The sequence below is a fragment of the Rhinolophus ferrumequinum genome, chromosome 18 (genome assembly GCF_004115265.2).
Source record: "Rhinolophus ferrumequinum isolate MPI-CBG mRhiFer1 chromosome 18, mRhiFer1_v1.p, whole genome shotgun sequence".
NCBI classification, from domain to species: domain Eukaryota; kingdom Metazoa; phylum Chordata; class Mammalia; order Chiroptera; family Rhinolophidae; genus Rhinolophus; species Rhinolophus ferrumequinum.
Genome location: NC_046301.1, coordinates 11,577,404 through 11,597,171, shown reverse-complemented (window position 1 = coordinate 11,597,171; position 19,768 = coordinate 11,577,404).

Genomic DNA, 19,768 nt, shown 5'->3' with positions numbered 1-19,768 from the left:
AGAATCTTAAAATTTAGGTCTCAAAGTAAATTTTTTGAAGCTACGTGCAGAAACAATAAGTTGAGAGAAAACAAAATCTGGTTTTGAATGCCCAAGTGATATTTATGCCATAAACAATAGATTTGAGAAGAATGCTTGACAATACGTGATAATTTTCACATTCTAGACTTGATAAAGCTTCTGTGTGCTAGAGATGATAAGCAGGATTTTGACACCATTATGACAGGTCCTCTGCCTTATACATCCTAATCATCATTGTGGAGAAATTTGGGGCCTTTTTAAGGTTAAGGATCCATGAGTACCTGCCACGAATCCATCTCTTTGGAACTTGAACTCCAGAGGTTGGCTATCACTGTAGGAATCCCTGGTTCCCTAGCTATGTGAGGGCAGGATAGAGAGGGATGCATCTGATTTCAGGGCCAGAAAGAGCGAGAAGATGGCTTGAGTTGCTCGAGGCCAGTCAAAGACAGAGGAACAGTAAAAATATGTCATTTCTCTGAAAAGGATAAGCAAAATGGCTGGAGGATAAAACTTCCAACCTAAAGGTAGTCCAATTTAGAGTATGATAAGGCAATTGTAGCCTCAGATATTAGAGTGGACACATGAACAAGAGCCATGTGAAGATGTAATAGCTTCAGTGACACACTTCCACCCCCACACCCCGAAACTAACCCACCTCCCACCCCAGGGGAGAAATGTCAACAGCTAAGAAGTAGAGATGATGAAGTTCAAAAGTCACAATGGGTGATTATATGCACTAGGAGATATTTGTACAGGAGAGTATACGAATCATCCAAGACATCTATTAACCTCAGAAATTAGAATCAATTTAACATATAAAGAGAAGGGAGGAAGAATTCTAGAATTTGACTGTGTTCAACCTTTAATGAATAAAAAATAAAATTGTCAATGAGTTTTAACTGGAAATAATGTAAGTGTTCTTTGGTATTTACCTTGATTTACCCCACCGTCAAAATACACACTGGGCAGTTACAGGACACTGAAGGAAGCTGTGTTTTTGTATACTTTAGTTTGTGGCTGGTGAAAACATAATCAAGGAAAAGAAATCCATAGGGAACATGAATAAGTCATGGGTGATATTTCTAATGAGAGGATTTTGAACAGAGACTTTAAAAAGAAGTAAAAAAGTCATGTACGTATATTATGGTGAGAAATTCTTGGTAAAAAGTAAGAGAAAACACCTACATGTGGTCATGATCTAGGACTTATCTCAGAAAAGTGTGGAGGCCAGTATGAATGATAGGCATAAGGTTTGACATTAACAGTGTGGTAGAATATACATATACACACACAAACACACATATGTCTACATATATGCTATATGTATAAATGTTGCATAAATGTTTAATATCCAACTTATTTTGGTAAAGTCATATGAGAAGGATGATTAACTAGTAGACTTGAGAGATGTTGTGAAATTATAATACAGGAACTTGAAAATCCAGAGAAATAGATCCTTTCTATTTTAAGAAAAGAAAAAACAGACCAAAACAAGACACAGACACCTGTTTCTGGTTATAAGAATAAAGATGAACAGCAAAAAAGGAACTGAGCCCCAATGTCCAACAGTCAAATGTTCTTCACTTTTATAGCCTGTGTGCGTCCCACATAGACAGCTCTTTGCATAGTGGGGATGGGAAATACTGTATTTTCCTTTGACATGGAGCAACTCACAGCATACAGATTTTAGAAACTCACAAGTGCATTCAATAGTATTTATTTCAAATACCACTGCCCTCGGGCATAATAAACATACAACTGCCTGTAGACACAGTGACATATTTTATCTTAAGGAAAAGATTGTTGAGTTGTGAAACATGAAAGCCATAGAATGTGTTTCTCTTCTCTGAAGCAAATAAAATTTTATTCTGGATATCTGTGTCCAACACTGATTAGGGCAATTAAGGCCAAATGTCAACATAAGAAGATGAAAAGGATTTATTGAATCCTGTGATTTTTTTTTATTGTATCCTGTGATTTACCTGTAAAAGGTAAATCAATATTTTTCAGAAAGGAAATTGGTCAGAATAAATAGGTATAAAGCAACGTAACTTTACAAAGGCTAATATTCACATGAATCTTAAGATTAGAGGTTAAAAGTAGGATAAATATGAATAATAGTTATATTAGGTGAACAGATAGTCTTTTTCCTGCTATTCCCTTGTGGTCTTCCCAAATGAAGGCAAACAAATAGAGAAATTTAATAAATGTCTAAAAGAAAAATGATCTCTATTGAGTTTCCTATGTGACTCACCAAAAATTAGCGTATTTCTTAAAAAGCCTGCATTCAAAATTTATCCTCAAGAGAGTACTATAGCTTTAAGATTTCTTATGGGAAACTATATATATATATATATATATATATATATATATATATATAGTATATTTGCTTTAAATCCCCAACTCATCACAATGCATTATTAATCTTATTTTATAAAAATTATAAATTATTACAGTGAAATAGAATAATAATTATGGTAAAATTAAACAGTCTTATGTTCACAATTGAATGACTTGTGTTGAGACTAGTAAAGCTACAAAAAGTTTTACAGGGTTGATTTCTAACTAGAAAAAGGCATTCTCTGCCACCAGTATACAAGATGAAACAATTTAGACATGATCCAGATTCTTCAAATTAAGGGGGAAAAAAACAAAACCAAAAACCCTATTATGTTCCCACTATAATCTGGATTGTGTTTAGCAAAGCTTTCTTCTGAAGTGTGTAGAAAGAGTAATCATTTTGTGGCTTTCTCGAAAGAGTACAGATTTTAGACTTTGCAGGTTCTACGGTCTCTGTTTCAGCTACACAACTCTGATAATACAGAAATGTGCCATTTAACTTCATTTACAGAAATTGGCAGTGGGCCAGATATAATCTGAAGACCACAGTTGGCCAATTCCTATTCTGGGTAAATCTATATAACATTGTAAAAAAATAAATAAATTAATAAATAAAAATAACACAGCTGTAGAAATGGCAACTACCAATTTAATTACTTAAGTAATTAGTCAAATAAAAAGATGTTTTTCTTTTTGATACTTGAAGTGGTTGACTGCCAAAGATTGCATTAAAAATAAGTTCCCCATGTATATTCTCTCTTGCTCTAATTACAACTAAACTTCCTAAGTAGTTAGAATATAAGTATAATGACTCTTTTTGAATTAGGAAAATTTTGGTGTGTCCAGTTCTGGGGTATCTGATAAGCGCCTACTCGAAGTTAAATGCCTACCTAAAACATACACATCAAAAAATCAACAAAATGTATAGACAAATGAGGTTTATCTAGAAAAGGGATGGCAAGAACAAAAACTATCCTTACACAGGTTTAGGATTAAAAATATAGAAAGAAGGAAGTGGCTTGGAGTAGCTTTACTGTTGTTTACTTGTTTTAAGCTTTAAGGGAAATCTCTGTGGCACAAAAAATGGTGGTCAAAACAGTGATAGAAAGGCAATATTTTCAGCCTGAAAAAGCAGAAGACAGAGTTTAGGGACAATCATAGCTATTATATAATGAAGGATGAATCTAATAGGAGAGCCAAAGTGAAGAGCGCCAGGTTCGGTATGTAACTACTGAATCTCTGACCTGCCTGGGAGCTATGCATGCTACAGACAGACTCCAGGTGGAGATTAAAGGATGAATATGAGGTTTGTTAGTTGTGGAATAGACTTTTCATTTTGAGAATGAAAAAGTTAAACACCTACTGAAACATATATGTCAAAAAAATCACCAAAATGTATAAACAAACTAGCTTTACTAAGAAAAGGGATAGCAAGAACACAAATTACCAATATCAAATGAAAGGGCGGTTAATAATACAAGAAGTACAGGCATATAAAGGATAATAGATATAATATTATGAACATTTTTTTAACAACTTAGATCATATAAACAATTTTCTTAAAAAATGCAACTTACATCAGACAAAGGAAAAAATCTGAATAACTTTATATCTGGAGATAAATTGAGTCCATTATCATAAACTTTCCAAACAAGACAACTACAGGACCAGATGATATTACTCATAAATTCTTGGAAACATTTAAGGAAAAAATAATACCTGTCTTACACAAACTCTTTCACATTATAGAGGAGGAGGAAACACAAAAGTGTGTATATATGTGTGTGTGTGTATATATATATATATATATATATACACACACACACACATATACGTATACATATACATATACATACATATATATGTATATATACATATATAGTATATATATATACTATATATACGATATATATATATGTATATATATATATATATATACATATATATATATACTAGAGACTAATATGTTCGTAAGAGACTATATTCTAAATTAACTAACAGTATTTTAGAAAATCAAATCCAGCAATAGTGTAATTAATGTATCCTAGCCAATAGATTTTGCCACAGAAATGCAAGATCGATTGAAATTTCCAAAATCAATTGATGTAGTTCACTGTATTAAGAAAATAAAAAAAGAAAAAGTACAAATTAAATCTCAATAAATGAGTAAAAACACTTGATAATTTTGACACACCTTCAAAATAAAACGTGTAGCAATTTAGTAATCGAAGAAAATTTTCTCCACCTAATAAAAGACATTAATGAAAACCTTAGGGATAACATCATACTTAACATTGAAAATTTGAATACTTTCTTCCAAGTCTGGAAACAGAAAAAAAAAAAAAAAGCCCATTCTATGGAGGTCTTGACCATTGAAAAAGTTATAAATAGACATAAAGGCACAAAGAGAAGAGAGTGAGAAGCAAACTTATTTGCAGAAGGTATATTGTTTGCATATAAATTTTTTATGAATCTACAGTATAATTACTAGAAGAAATCATTGAATTCAGTAAGATCAATATATAGAACACAATTATGTTTCTATATATTATCAATGAAAATGTTTTTTATTCTGTTTGTATGAATGTCAAACAATAAAGAATTTAGGGATAAATTCTACAAAATATGTGCCAAGACCACGACACTTAATACAGATGTAAATATATAGTGAAAAGAGTCCTTGTCATGGATTGCAAGTATCCATATTGTTAAGACGTTAATTACTCTCAAATTGATCTATGGATTCACTGAAGTGTCACATCAAAATCTCAGCAAGCTTTTTGTAGTAATTGACAACGTAATACTAAAATATGTACAGAAAAGCAAAGTACCTACAATATTCAAAGTAATCTTACAAAAAACAAACGTAGAGGATTTAGACTAGCTGTTTTCAAGCTTTACTATAAAGCTATAGTAATCAAGAGAATGTGGTTTTCGTATGAGAATCAATCTACACATTAATAAAACAAAATAGAAACTGAGAAATAGACTCATATTTACATGATCGTTTGTTTTTCAACGTAGGCTCCAAAGCAAGCTGTTAGGGCAAGAAATTCTTTTCAACAAATAGCAGTGTGATTACTGGATATGTATATGAACATAATAGTAACCTTGATGCCCACCTCACGTTGGACAAAAATAAATAAACAAACAAAGAAACAAATAAATAAATAGCCATATGCCTATATATAAAACTCAAAAACATAAAAGGTGTAGAGGAAAACACATGAGTGTGTTTTCTTGAGTTGAGGGGATGGGGAAATCTTTCTCAGACATGTCACAGAAATAAATAATTCTAAAGGAAAAAAATTATAAATTAGACTTCATCAAAATTAGAAACTTCTGCTCATAGAATGGAAACATTAAGAAAATAAATAATGAAGCATTAGTCTGTGTGAAAGTATCTTTTACACATTACTGTAAGTAGCTTAGTCCAATAACAAAAATGGGCAAAAGCCTTGACACTTCACAAAGAAAGACATACAAATGGCCACTGAGTTTATGAAAAATTGTCAACAGCTCAGTATCATGGAACATCAGAGAAAGACGAATTAAAACCACTGTGAGCTACTGCTATGCATCCACCCCAAATGACTAAAAATCAAAAGACTCCCAGCATCAAGTATTAGCAAATATGTAGAACAATTCGAAGTTCCATACATGCTTCGTGGGATTTCAAAATCCTAAACAATTTTGGGAAAAAATTCACAGTTTTTAAATAAAATTACATATGTACCTACCTATTACTCAGCAAATATCTTAGGTACTTATCCCAAAGAAATGAAAGTAAATGTCCCAAAAATCTGTATGTGTATAATATGGTCCACAATGTCCATCAATAGGAGAATTGGTTAACTGTGTTCTATTTGTACAATTATATAGTTTCTATTTAGAAAAAATAAACACAATGAACTAACTATACACTCAACAATATGAAAGATTTTCTAAAATATTACACTAAATAAAGGAAACCTGTTTAGATATGTGCCTATTGTGTGATCATTGTACATTATAAACTTATAGGGTAGGCTAATTGGATACATAGTGGAAAATAGCCGTAACAGTGTTTACCTGAGGGTGTGGCAGAGATTGACTAGGAAAGGGCAAGAAGCAGCTTTCTCGGGGTTATGATGATCTTCTGTAATTGCTAGGGGGTTGTGGTATGTAGGTGGATGGCAAAACTCAGAGGACACTCATTAAATTGTGCGGGTTCCATTTTATATAAATTTTACATCATAGAAAAAGCTAAACAAATATTACAGCCTATCAATCATATATTTCCTGACAATTTAAGGGGGAAAATTCTGCAATTTGTCTTGAAATGCAACAGGAAAAACATTAAATTTGGTCAATAGATAGATAGAGGGATAAATATAGGAATAAATATATGACAAATCAAAAATAATACACTGATAATGATAGAATTTAGATGGTGGGTATACAGGGCATTGCTATAAAATTCTTTCAATTGTGAAAATCTTGATAATTAAATGATAAAATACAATAAAATATTAAATTATTGAGCTTATCTTTAATATTTCAGATTGTTCTGATAGCCGGGTATTTAGTCCTACTTCAAGAATTGTTAGATTGAGTGGTTTTGGGGTACAGGATGTTGAATTAATAACAAGAATAGTAGAACCTGCTATGCAATTTGCTGATGTAAGGCATCTTGTAGCTGCAGCACTTTTTTTTTTTGTCAAAAAACACAGCATGAAGCCTCATTTCCACAAATGTAAAGTCTGTAGATATTTACCGTCCTGTGTAACAGAATCCTGGTTTGATGAAAGTTGTACCATTCTCTTAACTATTGGTATGCATATATTGAAGAGAGGATGTATTTGAGTATATATTAGGGGTCTTTCAATGAAACAAACTGAATAAAATGATAACCTGTTTGTTTTTGACACATGCATTCATTGTATCAGAACCTTTTGAAAGTTAGAGATGACTCTAATTGAGGTCTATCTTTAATGTGTCAAGGGTCCTAGGGAAATTTTTCCCTAAAGGAAGCTGCAGTCTAGGCTGGTGATCTGCAATCACACTAAGGGCTTAAGGTTTTGCGGGTATTGCAATCTGAGGAACAACATGGGAAGAAGTCTGGAAGCACCACGAGGCTTAATGACTGGGCAAAAGTCCCTGCTTTGAAAATAAGCTTAAGTAGATAAAGGTGAACTAAAATTGCTCTAACTTTGGAACATGGTACCAGTTTGAAAATTATAAAATGAAATAGAGCTATAAAGCTTCCATCAGGACTCTGAGAAGAGTGATCCACAATGATGCAGTGAGACAGCAACCAAATTATAGGCTCTGGAGCACAGATCATTCTTTATGATCATTTACTTACTTGCCTAGTATCTGTTGTCAGAAAGATAGGCCAGTCCCTTTGATTTGACGTCCAAACTCTTGGTTCTCTGAAAATGTAGAGATGAGGTGGGAGGGACAGGCTCAGCAGGGAGATGTTGTGCTTCCTGCTACTAAAAACATCTATGGCTTTAGCAATTATTTGGACAAGAGAAATGATATAATTATCTTCACACCTCAAAAATGATAAAGCAGTTTGTGTTAGTTATTAAACAAATATTAAATAGTTTACTTCCTCTGCTCTCATGTTCTGCAGCTGTATATCTATTAAGTTAGTATCAAATAGTCCCTTTTAGGAATTAGGGAGTACGGAACTTACAAATAGATACACATTTCATGCATGCTTACCTAAACAAGCAATTATAATTTTGCAGTGCAAGGTTTACTTCTTTGAATAGTCTCTTTGCTATGATCAGTAGGGTGCTGGATGAATGTTTAAAGAAAACATTAATGGTAAATGAGAGAATACCGAGGCAATTTCAGTAGAATGAACCTTATCCCAGGAAAATAAGTGCAACTATGTTTTGGAGCACCTATTACCATGTACTATGAAGTGATCTGGGTTTATATCAGTGACCATGATGGAGAGATTTTTCATCTGCAAGGCAAGTGTAATCATGATCGTGATAAACTATCATTGTTAAAAGTAAATTTAAAATACTCTTTGAATGAAAACATAGCTGAAATTTTAGGGATAATTATGTGAAATGTAAAATAAATAAAGGGCCATTAAAGAATTGACATACTTCATGAGTTCAGAATCAAATGTATCTTGTTTTTTCACAAGTTGTTTACATTATAGAAGGGATAGGACTTAGTGATTTGGTAGATTTTCTAAACCTAGCATCATAACGGAGGAAGTTTTAGTAATGAAAAAGTATTTTTCATTGTGTATTTTATTAAGATTACATAAATAATATCAAGAATTATTTTACTATTAATGTATTTTAAAGCCCTACAACCTTTTTGAACATCAGGGAGAAAAATCATTGTAAACTAAAGTATGATTTGAATGAAGTCAAAGAAGAACATATTTTCTTTTAATTTAAAAGAAAAGCCACTCCTCAAAATTAAATACCTAAAAATAAAGCTTCTTTGTTACTAAAAAGTAGATTATATGACATGACAAACAAACATGCTTTATGGTTTTCAACAAGCTGGTGAACTTGCGCTTTTATTTTTATTTTTTTATTAAATTTATTGGAGTGACATTGATTAGTAAAATTACATAGGTTTCAAATGGACATTTCTATAATACATCGTCTATAGCTCGCATTGTGTATTAACCACCCAAAGTCAAATCTCTTCCCATCATCATATATTTGACCCGCTTTACCCTCTTCTAGCAATCTCTCTCCCCTCTGCATTGTGAATTAATTTAAAGCAGCTTTCCACGAATACATATGGAAGAGACATACTAGTTTGAACACTGATTTGTTCTTCTTACCTATGAGAGGTTTAGGTATTCCTCATTTACTGTGGCTAACCCTAACCCCACGCTATGAAGAACTGAGAGAGTCACCTGGTGTCAGTCAGTTCGGACGTTTTATCCTACCTATCCTTGGTCCCAGCTGACTTCCTCACATACTATTGCATCTTCGTTTCAAGAAATGATAGCCTTTTCCTAAAATAAATATGAATAATGTAACTTCTAAATTAATCTGATAATTATAGGTCAATACTATATTATCCATTTAAACAGTTCTCTAATTCTATAGGTTACTTATTTTGTCAAATATTTGTTTTCACATTTCTTTTCTAACACAGAGAATTTGAATTAGATAAAATGTGTTAGAATGTCACAGTTTGAGTATAGAAATGGAAAAAAAAAGATTAAAAAGACTTTTACTTTTCTTTTAATATATTTTCCTTCTCTAACAGAAGTCCCTCTTGAGGTTTCAGAAGCTCCATGTTGTCTAGTATTTGTAAACAAATGGGAATTAAATGCCAGCGCTGTGCCACCTTATATTAGCTGAAACTAAAGTCGGTTTATTTTTTTTTCCAATTGAGTTCAGTCTTTGCAACCCTTTGTCCTTCGGTTTTAACAAGGAGAATGGAGTTTGTTTAGATCAGAGAAACTTCAGAGAGGTTTAAGAACATCAGAAAAATAACCAACCCCTTTATCCATTGAACCAATATATGAAGTCCAGCTGATCTAAACTGATAGCTTTATAATAGCTTGCTTGCTGTATTTCAACTAAATAAAAATAAAATCTATGCATAATATATCTTCACAGCTGAGATAGCTAATTTATGTGAAATAGAGCTGTAATGTGGCTTTCTTGGAGATGTGGAAAAAATTGTCACAACCAGGACTTCAAGTTCCGTGTCCAAAATGGTAAATAGTGTTTCTATAACCACAATTAAAAGGGCAAGATATAAAACATTTTACATGTAACTAAAAAGGTACACATTGATTTCAAGAATAGGGTATCAGTTTCATGACCTAGTTATACTATGCTTACATGCAAGGATATTGGTTTTCAGATAAAAGGTATTTACTAGATTAATATCCCATCTCATATTATAAAATTGGAATGTATATGTAACATATGCATCAAAATTGTTAAATAATGTCATTCTTGAATTGAATGAGTTTAATATGTGGCTATATTGAGAGAATAAGAAGTTGAGTATTGATAAAGGAAGCTATCGGAATAATAATAGAGATTCAAGTGATACAATTATTGTATACAATTTTAAAAATAATATCAACACTAAGAAACCTCTAATTTTTTCTATATTTAAAAATTTTATCAACAACCCAATGTATATAATGATTTTAGCCATCTCAACATTAATATAGTGGGGATTTCTACTGTCACTTTCTTCAATTAATTAACTGCTGGGAATTTTGAGTAAGAATATCAAAGATAGGAAGATTTTCCAATGACTGGCCCGCCTGTGATACACAGTCTTATCATACATACTCCCATCAGTGTCACTCTATCCTAAATATCTGTAATCTGCTCCTATCATGTTCCCAAGATTTTCCATCTTATTCCCTTGCACTAAAATGTCACTTACAGTTTTAAAAACTTCCTTTGCATGTGTGTTACTGTATGTTACACTTAACAATTGAGAGGATCTCAGAGATTAAACAATCTGCAAAAAGTCACATAGTTACTCAGTGTCAGGGTTCTACCTACTAAACCCAAGCTCTATTATAATGTTATATTCCTTAATTTACGAGGACAAATGTGTATTTAAAACAAAAATAAGGCAATGTTAAAGACATAGTGATAAACATGAACACTATTTTATTGCCTAGATTCGTGTGATTTTCATTTAAAAACTACTTGTTTTTTGTTGTCATTATTATCAGAAGTAGAATTCAGCTTTTAATGATTTCTAAGATACTTGATTGCTCTAAGTCTTATTATTTTATGACCAATTGAATATGGATCTCTTCCTGTAGTGGGGAATCACTCTTCTGGTAACATTCTGGCTAGGCACATCCATTCCACTGACTAGTCCCCATTAACATCTTTAGTTATTCTAAATTTGTTAGAGGGAGAGACTCTCAGGTTTTTCCTTAGATCAATATTCCCGTCTTTCTCAGTAATACGACCCTAAGGAACGAGCCAGGAGAAGAAACGCTGAAGCCCAAGGTGGTCATGTGACCATGCTCTAAGGAATGAGATAGAAGCTGAATCACTGTGTTGAGCTTTAGGAAGTGTTAAGGGGAGGCACTGCCTTTTCCATCGTTTTCCTTCGTAATTGTTCCTTTACGTTACTTTTATGTCAGAGAGAAGAGGGCAGTCAGTTCAAGAAGCCACCTGTCCACGAGCTCACTGTTTGTGGGCTCAGGAATCGGGCGTGCTTTAGGCTGGTGCTCTGTGCAGGATCTCACAGGCTCTGGTCGGGGTGTCAGCTGGCCGGTGGTCTCCTCTGATGCTTCGGTTGCCTTCCAAGCCTCGTGATTGTTGGCAGCATTCAGTTCCTAGCTGCTGCAGGACTGAGGCAACCGGTCCCGAGAGGCTGCTCACTGTTCCCTGCTCCGTGCCCTTCACACATGGCGGTTTACTCCTTCAAGGGCTACACGACAACGTCTCTGCTACTTCAAGTCTCTAATTGAGGGAAAGCCTGGAGCCTCTTTTAAAGGGCTCATCTATTAAATCAGGTCCTCCAAGGATAAGTTGCCTTTTGACAACTCAGAGTCAATTGATGAGGAACCTAAATTATACCTGCAAAATCCCTTTACCTTTTTCATATTCTGTTGGTTAGAATAATGTCAGTTTCTGCCAACACAAGATGATTATATAGGGTGTACAGACTAGCGGGCAAGATGCTTAGAGGTCATGTTTAGAATTCTGACAATTGTGTAAAACCACAAGGTGAATTATGAGAAGAGCCCTGGGCTGCTGAAAATTCTTCTACACAAGAAAGAAATTGGTATCTGACTTATACTGTGGCTATTGGTGTTTTGAACCTTCGTAGTCAAAGCTAATTCTAAAGAATACAGTTATTACTCTACTGCCCTTTATCACAGAGAACAGATAATCATCCCATACAGCTGTTTACCTCTGCATCTTCCGTTTTCTGCAGGGGCCTCCTTCCGTGTTCATCTCGAGCCCTTCTCCTCTGACTTTGTCAGCTGCCTGTTGGATAATCTGAGTTGGATAATTCTCATTTAGATTTTTCCTCCATTGGCTGTGGAACTAATTGCTAGTTCGGAATTAGCTGTAGGAAAATATTTTATAATTTGTTTTGTTTTGGTTCTCAGTCATGAAATACTGGCATTTGGCCATACATGTTTAGGAAAAATATTTGCCTATTGTTTCCTTTGTCCCATTCTAGTTTGTTTTTTCTCACTTTAGTTCTCATTAGGAAACAACAAGATTTTTGTCCACACTGTACTTAAGGCATAGATTTAGCTTATTATTTGGGAAGAGGAGGTTCTAGTTTCTCTCTTCTTTCAGGACTTCTAGACTAATACACTTCTTGATTCACAAAAAGTAAAATGGAAACTAAGCATTATGGGAGACAGGATAAAGCTGAGAATTTTTTAATCTCCTACAAGTTCTTTGCATACCCTTCTTCTCATTTATGGGGGAAAAGCTAGGCAGTCTCTCTATTTTTCTTTCCTCCATCATATCCACTGGGGCCTTCTAATTATACTTTTTTGACTCCCCCAATTTATCCAGGACCTTAACTATGAACTTCATTTTCTAATACTTCAGGATCGATCATGTCTCTGAAAAATACTCATTCATGACCTTGAGTTTCTCTGACAGTCACAATTCATAGACAGACATCAACTTTAAATCTGAAATGTGTAAATACAAATATATGGTTAAGGCAAACAGATAAACTGATATGTATACATATCTTTTTGTTGCTTCTTTTAGCTTCTGCAAGTCCACGAATTTTGATGGTTAGCAGTATTCCCAGGAAAGGGCCTAACGTATCCTGTCACATTTCCTCATAAATGAGTTGTACACATACGTTTTCATGGAAAGTAACGAAAGGTAAGATTTGGGATGATTTGAATAATTGCTCCTAAACTCCTCCTAACTCAAGTCCTCGGAAGGATACACAAAGCAATGCTTTTGGAAAATGATGTTCAACGTAATCAAAAATGTTCACTAGGGGTTTAGAATCCATGAGAAACCTAAATTCCCCAATGAGTAACGTCAGAGTAGCTCTGGGACTCTTCGAAATATAGTAATTTCAGTATTAGTCAATTTTCCCTAAATTTATTTTTATTCAAAGTTTTTTTATCTTCAGTTAGCTTATATGAATATCAAATTTAACTCTATTTCTAAGTTTTTAAAAAGAGATTGACCAGTTGAACTTAAATACAATTTCAAAGATAAAGCAAAGTCCAGAAAAGTGAAATGAGGCAAAACCTAGCGTATGTGGATTTAATACTACTTTCAAGATTCAATATACTTAGGAAATCTGTATTTTTCTAATAACTTTCTAGGATCTATAAAATTAAAGATACACAGGTATTCATGTTCTTTCCAGCTATTACATATGCATCATCTATGACCCTTTTAAAATATACTAACTTTGACACATACATTCACCAACTATATCAGCTAGGGTTCCATCAGGAAAGCAAGAACACCATGGATGTCAGAAAGACAGGAACTTATAGAAATTAGGTGTTACACAACATTGGAGGAACTGAAGAATTAAAGGACAGCAAGGATCAGAGAAAAGCCACTGAGTAGCCCTGATGGATATGTCAGAGCTTGCAGGAAGCTGCTAGAGTGAAATCACTAAGTGAGCATAGTAGGTGTTCGTGCAAAGTCATTGGCTCCTCCGTGAGTTGACAGCTAATTGTCTACGTGGTCAGCAGGGCCAGAAATCAAACAGGAGACCTGGACATGTAGCCAAGCGAGGGCAAGCAGCAACTCTGCAGAGTCCCTCACTGCCTAAAAGTATGCTGACTTTCAAAGTACAGTGGCTTTTGTTTCATCTCCTTCTTCCCAATCTCACGGATATCTCATGTGGTCAATCCTTACTAGGAACCATGCAAGGAAGGTAATTCTGGTAAGTATCTTATAGTTTCTGCTTAAATTGACACAATACAAAATTACCCACTAACCGGGTAGCTGCTGCCTTTTCAAGGTGAAAGCAGCCGTGATATCAATCGTATAAATTGTGAACATTGGGAAATCAGCTTCTCTGACTGTTTGATTGCACAGAAGAGGAAACAGAGTGCCTGGGAGGATAAATTAATTTCCCAAGGACTCACAGAGAGTTAGTGCTTAAACAAGTTCATCATTTAATCCCCAGTCCAAGGTCCTTCTTTTTCTTATGTGACAATGATAACATTCTTCACTTAGCAAGGGGACTTTAGATTACACTTAATGTCATTGTGAAGCTGGTGAAAACAAGACGGTAGTAAATAACGTGTTTTGCAGATTGTGTGACGCTAACTTCTGTGTAAATTGTCTTATTAACGACTCTATCTTCTAGAAGACAATGTGAAATACACTCATTCCTTCTGTCAAGCTTCCATTTATAACAGACCATTAGTAGAATTTTCTTTTAAATCATTTTAAGGTGTCTCATCATTTTATATTAGCATTGTCCATATTGTACTATATTATTAAAGATTAATGCATCTGTGTTTTGACTGACCAATCATGCCTGATGATTTTTAAATATGAAGTCATTCTTTTTCCCTGGTATAATGATACATCTACATTATAATTAACAGCCAAAGAATTCCTTTTTGTGCCATATAATGATGCTTTCCTTCAGCTTTGCTTTTCGGGTAGTACATAATAAATCACAGGGGGAAAATCTTTAATATTCACATTTATGTATTTAATGATCGTTATTGTGTTTTTCAAGTACTTATTGAAATGGAGAAATATTTGTGCGCTATTATTTTATTTTGGTCTTAGAAAATGCAGCATTTGGCTGATGCTGGAATGTTAATAATTAGCACTTCTATTAGAGAAGTCAGCTCCTGGTTTTCAGTAACATTATGCTGGAAAGCTATGTTTCCCAAGTGAATGGAGAATTATACAGTTTTATTAAAGAAGAGGCTTTCCTTTGAATACAATTTTAAGAAAATCTTCAAAGGGACGAATTAAAGCCTCAAATCAGAGTAGAGCACTAATTAGTCTGTAACAATGATTTAGGCAGAGAACACCAGGCCTTGTTAATTTTCCAGGCCCATTCTGTAGTCTCTTTGCTGTATATTTCTTTTGATGAGTCAATTTCATCTAGGTGCAGCTTTTTATATTTTAACTACTGTCATAACACTTCTAAAGTTTTAGAAAATGGTGCATACTGATTCTGAAATCTGGCAATTATCTTCCAGCTCTGCATTCCAACAACTAATTTTATGGCTCAGCTTAAATGCTTAATTCAATTTCAAGTATTTTGCATTTATAACACTGCTTAAAGTGGCACGTCCATGATTTAAATAAATGTAACTACCTATTTGTTTATGTAGCCTTCACACTTAGAAATAAAAATGTGCATCAATCATCAATTATAAATCAAGTTATTTAAGATTAAAGGTGTCAGGAAAATAAGTTCCCTTGATCACATTTTATCTTGCAATGTCTTTTAGGAATCACAAAAGTTAAAATATCAGCTTCGTAATTTTAAAATGTTATGTACTACAAATGACTTATCAGAATAAATTGTTTTCTTCCTTTAGTAAGTAGTGAGGTATTGATCTGAGAATGTCGGGTGAAATTGGAAAACAGTAACACCAGAATGCCAGATAACTATGATTTATGACTTCAGCATTATGAAGTAGGAATTGATTACCATTAAATTCAATATCAAGATTCATTGACTCAGATATTCATAGTGACTAAGGGAAAATTGGGAATCAATGTTTACATCAAGAAAACATGTATCTTTCTATGGATGAAAATATGCCAATATATCCTGCCATCCTCTTACTACCTATTATGAGAATTCAATCTCTAAAACATGATAGATATTCTGCAATTTAAAAACCATCCACTGTTGCCTCTAACTCTTGGTCTCTGTCTGCATCATTAATGATGGAATATTAGATTATTTCAATCAGAAATTGGTATTTGTATCAAATAAAAATGAATCATAACTATAGTCGACTTCAGAATTATTGACGGATCCAAACTACCATATACAGTGCCCTGAGGAAGCCATCATCACTAAAACCACAGCACTAGCAGATGTACACCCATTCTGTAACAGCTTAGAAAATGTATATCAATGAATGGCTATATTACCAACTAAAGTAAGAAAATGTGATATGAGGTGTTAAGCACTGAAGACTTATAAGACATACACCTTAGAACACAAATATAATTTATCCTAATTTAAAGAATCCTGTTCATTTATAGCCCAGCTTACCTAGCATGTTCAATTAAATTTTTGAAAAACTCCAGCCTTCCTCACAACTTTTCCCAGCTTCTTTCCCCCCACGTTCTTTGGTAGCTCCCCCTTTCGCCCCCAGCTCCATTCCATTTAAGATTGTTTTCGTTTTAAATTGGATCAACATACTTGTGTTTTATGGACTAGCCACATGTCTTGCAGATAGAGGGCATGATTTGAAACTCCAGCTAAACTTGAATACTTTATAAAATATCTCTTGAGCACTTGTTATTGCAAGACTTATAAATAAGACACTCAAAGCAGGGTGCATAATAATATTATATCTGGTATACTAAGAACAGCAGCAGCAGCAGCAGCTACCATACAGGAAAAAACAGGGACTAAGTAGAACCATTCCCCCATGAATGCTTTCTAAGCTGTGGTGGTAGAACCGACAAAGTTCATCGAGAATGCCTTGGGAACTACCAGGCCTAAGAGGTACTCAGCAAGGATGTAGCTGAGTAATAAGCTTCATGGCATTCCTCTCTTTTGTCAACAGTACACTGCTTTATAGAGAAAAATGAAAACAAATGATTGCAATGAAATAGTGGTACCCTATAATGTTATTCCAAAGTACTGATCAATAGGTTGTCATATATAACTGATTCTGAGATGTATATATTTAGGGCCCTCAAAAATCCCACGTAAGTTATCGAATTGACAACAAACTCAGAAAGCTTTTTTTTTTTTTTTTTTCTGGTTCATATCAAAATATAATAAGAATAAAATTGGAGGGGCAGGAAAAAAATACTAGGATCAACTCTAGTGCCTAACTTCGTATTGAACTATTAAACTGCTAGATACATCTGCTTCAAGATGATATGAGTAAAATCTGTTGTATTGTATCAAAAGGATGTGTGTGTGTGTGTGTGTGTGTGTGTGTAGATAAATGATAGATAGATAGATGATAGATAGATAGATAGAGAGAGAGAGAGAGAGATAGAGAGATAGATAATTTTAAAGTATTGGCTCATGAGCTTATGGAGATTTGGGGATTCTAAAGTCTGATGCGGTAGGCCAGCAGGCTGGAGATTCAGGGAAGAATTGCAGTTCAAGTTCAGTCAGTATGCTGATAGAATTGCCTCTTGCTCGTGGGGTGACATTAGTCTTTTTCTGTGAAAATCGTCAAGTAACTGGGTTAAGCCCACTAACATTATGGAAGGGAAATCTGCTTTACTGAAAGTCTACTTACTTAAATGTTGACGTCATCCAAAAATACTCTGACAGTGAAACATCTGGAATAATGTTTGACCAATCATCTAGGTACAATGATCCAGCAAATTTAACAATAAAATTAACAAAAAACATCTATACCATTGAATTTATGCACTATTGGTCACAATATAATTCTTCCTAACAGTTTCATAAAAGACACCTAATTTGCAAAAACAGTCAGAATTATTTCACTAACAAACACTAAGCGAAATATATTAAATATGGCAAAGGCAAAGAATGGAGGATAAAAGGAAACGTTCAGGAATTGGTGAATCATTTTAATTAAGTATATAACATATATTTCTCTCAAAATGAAAATGTTTACCATGTAAATTACTGAATATCTTTAGACTATCTTCTAGAGGTCATCATATATAGAGATATGGTATAAGGTTTAAAATATCTATTGAATTCTTTAGACTACAGGTTGAAACAAGTTAACCTATTTTAAAAACGGTAACTAAAATCTAAGAACTAATAATAATATAAAGGTAAAACTTATTTTCTTTTCTTATTAAATTCATTTATATTTCATTTTTATATGGCTAAATTACAAATTCAATTAGTTAGAATTAACCTGATAGTATGAAATAGAGAATAAAAGCAAATCAACCTCAAAGTAGGTGTGTCTTATGTGGAATCAATAAATATACTATAAAATGTTGAAAGTCACTAGTTCTTTTAAAACAAAATTTAAAAAATGTGAATGTGTGTCTTTCATGATTTTATTCTGGTTAATAAAATGCAACATTAAATATAAATAAGGCCAAAGCATTTTAATTAATATAGTTTTAATTTCAAAATTGAAAATCCAATACTCTGACATATTTATCCTGGAAGGTGAACATGAGTTCCTTATAAGGCCAGATGTCCGAGACACTTCATTAATTCAGGAATCCTGAAACGGTGTCTACCGGTGTGTCAGGTACTCTTATAGGTACTAGGCATAGAGCTCAACAAAGCAGATACCATACCTGCTCTTATCAGGAACACAGACAATTAACAAATAATATGCCATGATTCCATAACTACAGTTATGGAAAGTAACAGCAAAGAAAGTACATACTTAATGGATTAAGTCAGTTTAGTTATTGTGGGTCAAGTCCAAACTTGTGTATGTGTGTGATGTATTCCACAGAAGGAAGTTTATACCTTTGAAATGCCCCCTTCTAATTTTTTACTGTGCCCAACTGATGGAAGAGTTTGTTTTCGGCTTCTCCAAGGGGCAGAAAACTATAGTAGTTGTGTTGTCAGGATGGGCTATAGACCGGTAAAAATTCATATGGCATTTATAAAATTTTGATATTTAATTAAAATCAGAGGCAAAAGATAGGAATAAGGATTGCTTTTAAGGATTGCTAGAGTAAGAATGTACTGGGGGGAAAAAGAATATGAGATAGTAAGTTATAAAGCAAATGTGGGTTATTTTCTCCGTAACATAAAATGTAGAGATATTTTTATAGGATGACAAATAAGACACATTTTGTGCACAGCACTCTGATAAACATTAGACTGGTTATGTTTGTTGTATCCCAAATAAAGACAACACATTGAAATTATGGGACTCTGAAATTTATGTATTTTTATGGTCAATTCTTTTGCCTTTAGTTATTAAAGATTTTATATTTCCCACACATGAAACAAAGCAAGTAATCTGAATTATATTAACAGTTTATCAATAGTTAGCTCAAGACTCCATGGAAAGTCATTTATGCTCTAGAAAATTTCTCAAATTCCAACACTAGAGGAAAATTTCCTAAGCATTTAGAGAATAATATAAATAAAAACAACACAAAACCGTGTAACACAAAAAAACAACTGCCACTTGATAAAAATACCGTGTTTCTCCAAAAATAAGACCTAGCCAGACAATCAGCTCTAATGCATTTTTTGGAGCAAAAACTAATATAAGACCCGGTCTTATAGTAAAATAAGACCGGGTCATATAATATAATATAATATAATATAATATAATATAATATAA